The 6280-nt window shown below is 45.1% G+C and overlaps 1 pseudogene; it reads right to left on the bottom strand.

Annotated features, from left to right (window-relative positions):
* Nucleotides 1-4158: 4158 nt before the first annotated feature.
* On the bottom strand, nucleotides 4159-5075 carry LOC147982546 (uncharacterized; annotated as a pseudogene).
* Nucleotides 5076-6280: the final 1205 nt, after the last annotated feature.

Here is a 6280-nt window from a genome sequence, read left to right as displayed (position 1 = left end):
GTATCCATTTTTTGAAAAGCTTGTGCCTGTTGAGCATCAAGCTCTTCTTCAGGTTTGCCGAGAGTGGCGTCATAGCAACTCATGGTTTGAAACCATAAGACTGCTCTCACGCGCCACCTCTTATAGTGGATACCCTCAAACATCGGAGGTCTCATGGAAGCAGCAAAACCACTTGGGGTAAATTGCCTATAATAAGGTTTTTGGATAATTGCTGGAATTTTGTCTATTTTGGGCCTAACCCAATAGCAGTTTCAGAAATTCCTAATAAATCCTAGAGGCCCACACAGCCCATTTTTGCAAGGCAAGAGGTGGAACAAAAGTTTAGTCCCATATTGCTAGTTGAGTGGGAGTTGGACCTCCTTATAAGGGAGGTTCTCTCCCCACTTGTACGAGCATGAGAACAAGAGGGATATCCACGCGCGCTCCTCCGCCGCCCGCCACGCCACGCCACGCCACGCCACGCCACGCCTCGCCTCGCCTCGTCACGACACGACACGCCGCGGGTTGCGGGTTGCGGGAATGAGCCGAGCCGATGTCTAATTTTTTTTCTGTAGTGGACACTTAATTCGAACGGCGCGCCTCTTCGGCCGCTGCCTGTTCGCTTCGTCTCCCTTCGTTGCTTCACCTCCCGTCGCAGCCTCTTCGCGTCCTTCTCCTGTGCCTATATAAGAGAGGTCGCTCCTCTCTAGAGAGACACACAAGAAGATCCCCTTCCTCTCACCACAAAGTTCCTGAGCACTGCGCTGCTGCTACGATCTTTCCCATCCCGGCTTGCGGCGTGCACCGCACGTCGGGACAGTAGGCCTCCGAAACCGCACCTTTTGAGTCCTGTACGGGAGAAGGGTGATAAGGTTTTTGGGGAGCGCTCAGCGCGACTACTGGCTGCTTCATCACGGACGATCCGGTCGCCGACGACTACTTCCCCGACGACGACTTCTTCCCCGACGTCCACGACCTCCTCGACGACATGGCAGGCGAGGACACCGACCCCAAGTCCGCTTCTGCTGCTACTGTCCCGTACGTGTTCTTGTCTTTCCTATTAAAGGTTCTGCCACAGTTCCTTGTTCTAGTTCTTGTCCTACACATGTTAGGTTCTACTTCATATATACTACTTGCTATACTGTCTGCTTTAGATATGATAGACTACGGTTCATATATGCAGAAGCTATTTACCTTCTCTCTGTCAGAACGCATGACTTGTTTTATCTCTTCTATATTAGTCATGCTTTATCTAGTATTTCTGTTAATAAAATCATTTGGTAAATTGCTCATATTTCCAACAATATGTATCCCCCAGCAGCAGCTTCGATGGCAGCACCAGCGGCGCCGCCAGCCCTCCACTGCAACTCAGACCAGGTTCGACGACTCTCCGGCGTGCTTCACTGCAGCTCCGGCGGAGCTCCATTGCAACCCCGACCAAATTTCAACGACCCTCCGTCGCGCTTCATTGCAACTACGGCGGCACTTCTTTGGAACCCCGACCAAGTTCCGACGACCCTCTGGTCTGCCTCATTGCAGCTCCGGCGCGCTTCACTACAACTCCGACATGTTTCACTGCAGCTCCGACGGTGCTCCATTGCAGCCTAACGAACCCGGCGACGCTTCATTGCAGCCCCGGCGGCGCCCTCGATGTTTCACTACAGCACCACACCGGCACGGCGGGCTCCATCGCAGCACCCTGCCGGTGGAGCTTCACTGCAAACGCATTGGTTCTCCATTGCAGCACCGGCTGCCCCCGCCGTGCTCCATCGAAGCACCCGATGGCCTCGGGGAAGCTTCACTGGAGCACCACCACCGGCGCGATGGTGCTCCATCGTAGGGCGACGGCGACGTGGTTGCTACGACGGCGATGGGTGGATGCTGCACGGCGGCGACGGGATGCTGCGACGTATCACACGGTGGTGACGGCGATGCGATGGTGATGGCGGCTGCTTCATCGCCCCTTCCTGGCAGCAGCAGGTGGCAGCAGCGCGCGATTGACGTTCCGGTGGTTGCCGGGCAGAGTGCAAAGGATAGAGCCACGTGAGAGGAAAAGGGGGAGAAGATGAGGGAGGGGACGATTGGAAGAGAGAGCGCCGGAAGGGATAAGATGGGAAAGAAAGCGGTGGGCTCACGGGGGCACGTGGCGAGTGTACGAGACAGCTTATAGCGACAGAAAATCATCCGGTTGATTTGAACACTTTTCCTTTCTTTTTTGAGAAGCCAATCGACTATCAGTGCGTGCAGCAGTGCGTGGCCTTGGCGGGGAACGTGGGCTGCAGTGAACTTACGTGACGAGGAGACCGATTGAATCAATAGAAGCTGAGTTTTTTTAGGCAATCTTGCCAAGCTTTTAATTAACTCGTCACAATGTTTATCAATAGAATCTGGGTGGTCGAGCCTTCTGTGGGTAGATTATGTGGCCCCTGTGGCACTGTTGCTGGCCTACCCTGATGTCTTGGGCTTTATAGCTTCTAATCAGAACAGAAATTCTTTATGGACCCTGCAGCTTGTGCAGCAGGGTGGGCCTACTGGGATTTAATTCTTTATAGCTTCTAATCAACGCATGCATACAACAATGTTCATCTTTTCATTTATAACTGTTAATTTGTTTGATCATTATTATGGCCTGGGAGCCCCTAATCGACGCTGTTGGCGCCGGTTGCCCGCTAGCGCTCACATGCAATGCCAGCTGGGCCGGCCCGTTAATCCTGAATGCTTGCTCGAACGCTCTCGGTAGGTATCAGATCGCTCTTTTAAATTTTTTTACCTGCTTCGTTCGTTCGTCTGTCTGTTGACTCACTGGCAATTGACTACTCAAAATTAATAAATAAATTTGAGGATTTGAAAAAATTTCAATGATTTGAAAAAGAAGATCGTGAATTTGGGAAAAGTTCACGAAAAAAAGTTCATGAAATTGAAGAAAGTTCATCAATTTTGGGAAAAAAAATTCAAGAATTTTGAAAAAAGTTCATCGTATTTGAAAAAAGTTCATATTTTTTGAAAATTCTGAAAAAAGTTCATCCGTTTTTGAAGAAGTTCATTGAATTCAAAAAAGTTCATCCAATTCATGAAAAATTCGTTGAATTTGAAAAAAGTTCATCGAAAATGGATAAAAAAGTTCATTGAAAAAAAATTACATCGAAATTAATAAAAAAGTTCTGGAATTTTGAAAAAAAATTAATCAATTGAAGGAAATGTTCACCTATTTGAGAACAATTCATCAAACCAGGAAGAAGAAAAAAAAGAAAAAAGAAAAAATGTAAAAAAAAGAATAAAAGAGGGGAAAAGTTAAAGTTTACCAGATCCACTTGGGTGGCGTGGTGGTTGCACCCTCATCCATTGATAAGCAAGATTGCTTGTCGATTAACAGACAGAACATTTTTTTCTTTTTGCAAATTAAGACACAGAAAAGAAAATAGATGGGCCGGCCCAACACAGTGGCTCTGCAGGACCGTTTGCAAAAACACTACTAACGGGCGCATGGAGCGTCAAATAGGGATTGCCTTGTGGCCTTAGTTTGTACTATTGCTTAGTTGTTAATGAATTGGCAGCTAAGTGCAGTGTGTCCCGTGAAACGGACTTTGTAGATAATGACACAAAAATGAAAATAGACGGACCAGCCCATCACAGGGGTGTTGCAGGCCCATCTGCAAAAACACTACTAATGGGCGCCTGAAGTGCCAAATAGGGATTGCCTTCTGGCCTTAGTTTGTACTATTGCTTACTTCTTAGTTAATTGGCAGCTAAGTGCGGTGTGTCCAGTAAAACGGACAAGATCCTAGAGCTACAGCGCGCCGCTCGGAATCTGCCACGATTTGATTGCTGTTGTGAATTGCCGGAGATCGTGTCAATTTCACCGGCGATGGCACTGATTAGCCTACACTTTTGCTGCATCACAGGCATGACGCTAAAACGTTTCTCCCGCAATTTGAATCGTTGCTTCTAATGCATCTAATGCATCTTTTGGGCAGTGGCGGAGCTTGAAAGAAATCTCTGAAGGGCAAAGTTGTAAAAAAAATAAAAAATCATATGAATACAACAAGTTAGATATTGCAAATATCGAGAAAATTAGACAATTATGTTGATCTTCTCCACACTAGCTTACAAAATACATTTCTAGTTTTAGTTATGTATATCAACTACTCCATAACAAAAGGAACTATACCAAAATACCATTTAACCATGGAGCATTCGGTTCACTACAACAACACTGCTATACAGATTAGCTTTTCGTTTCTTTGCACCCTTAAAGTGCATAAGAACATCTTCATAGCTGTACTTCTCCATGATTGCACTCTCTATATTTACTAGCAAGCTATTGGCTACATAATCATCTTCCATGGTATTACATAGCCTTGTCTTAATGATCTTCAAAGTTGAGAATGCTCGCCCGACACTTGCTATAGAAACTGTAAGAGTTAGAAGCAACTGCAACAACCTATCAATCAAATTGTAGATAGAATGTCTCCCTGTCTCAAAGAGATATCGACAAATATTTGTTAAGGTCGACACATTTTTTAACTCTTTATCATTGGAGGCATGCACAACAAAGTGTTTTAGTTGTTAGATTTCGTGTTGGGTGAAATCCGCTGGATAATATTTTTTTGACTAACTCACAAATAACATCAGCTTTGAAAGATCTAAATTTATTTTTAGGGATAAGGGTAGCACTAGTGGTCAATAGATCTAGTACCTTGTCATTGAACCTGAATTCTAATTCATGTAGCTGAGTATCAAGTGTTGCACTAAATACTTCAACTCGGAAATAACACTCCTTAGTAAAATGATCTGGTTGGCGACGAGCACGACCACCATGCATAATGTAAGTTTGTCCCAGATCTGGAATATCAATGGAAGGATTTACACAGAAATCACACAACCCTATCAAAAAAGGCCTCCCAACCATCATCTGATCTCATCTCATCAAGATGAACCTTTGTTGTGAACACTAGACACACGTCATTTACTATGTCCTGTGATTTCTTTTGCAAAGCTTGGCCAAGATCTTCAGTTCTCTCCAATATTTCTTCCACTAGACATAAGGTAAAGATGAACTCAAAAGAGGACAAATAGTTGAAAGCAGTGTCCTCCATCTGCACGAACTGAGCCAGCTAACCCATCAAAATCAAAATAATTGAACTTTCTACAATTTGCAAAGGGGAAATATAGACAGAGATTCAGCGATGGCAGCTGCTCACCGGCTCACTGAGGCACTACTGGGAAGGAGGCCAGAGTGGAGGAGTGGATGCAACAGCGGCTAGCCCTAGCCGGCCACCTGCCAGCAGCCAGCGGCCACCCCTCACGTGGCCATGCCAGCATGCCACAATGGCTGGTCTGCCGGACGCCGGTGCCCCACCCCCATGCTCAGGCATCCGTGGTCGCAGGTGGTAGGTCAAAGGGGAAATTGGTTAGGTCGCTGTGACACTGGTGGGAGATGGCTGGATTCGTTCGTCTCCAGGGCACTAGGCTATGAAGACTACTACTAGTAGATGATAAATGGGCCTTCTAGTTGTGAGCTTTATGTAATGCACAAGGGTGGTAAAAAATCCGTTTTCGCTGGGTGGCGATGGCCCAGGTTTGCCCCCAGGTACCTCCGACGTTGCCGTCGGCCGTGTGATGTTGTTTTAAAGTTTGTGTCTAGCTTTATGTGTGTGATGTCTAAACATGTAGTGCTCCATTACAATGGTGTATTCATTTGTCGGGACAAGTGTGGTTGATACGACCTGAATTGTGTACATCAATCTATGGTGAAGAGGACACAATAATTAATAGATTCTTTGTTAATTTAATTAGCTCAGTATCATCTTATACTTGAGTAGGGAATTGTAGTGGAATTAAAATTCCGATCAATATTTTAAAATGAGATGTTCTCAGCTTTGCTTTACATTAATTATTTCTATTTTACAGTCAATAAACCAACAAGCATGATATGTTAAAGGATGTAACTCAACTCCAAGATTAAAGTGAGAAAGAAAAACTAGAGTGCATGTCTTAACCATTACATTTACATACAAGCTATTTGATAACTAGTTATTAGTACTTAAGTCGCATGATCATGGCGTGGGTATACAATTATATAGGAGTAGATGATACAATAGTCATGGAAGGATTAGGTAAACTAAATAACCAATTTTAAGTTGATTTGAGGCTATATATATAGTAGTTCAATATACCTCTTTCATCGACTCCCCAAGCACCTCAGAGCATGATGCAACCACCAAAAGTAGCAAAAAGGGTAGTAGTATCATATGGACTATTTAGAGGTATAAAAGTGCAATACTTTCAACCATATACAGTG

The sequence above is a fragment of the Triticum urartu genome, chromosome 3A (genome assembly GCF_056163025.1).
Source record: "Triticum urartu cultivar PI428250 chromosome 3A, HENAU_Tu73, whole genome shotgun sequence".
Classification (NCBI taxonomy): Eukaryota; Viridiplantae; Streptophyta; class Magnoliopsida; order Poales; family Poaceae; genus Triticum; species Triticum urartu.
Note: the sequence above shows the minus strand (reverse complement) of the source record. Positions and strands in the feature narration are given on the sequence as shown.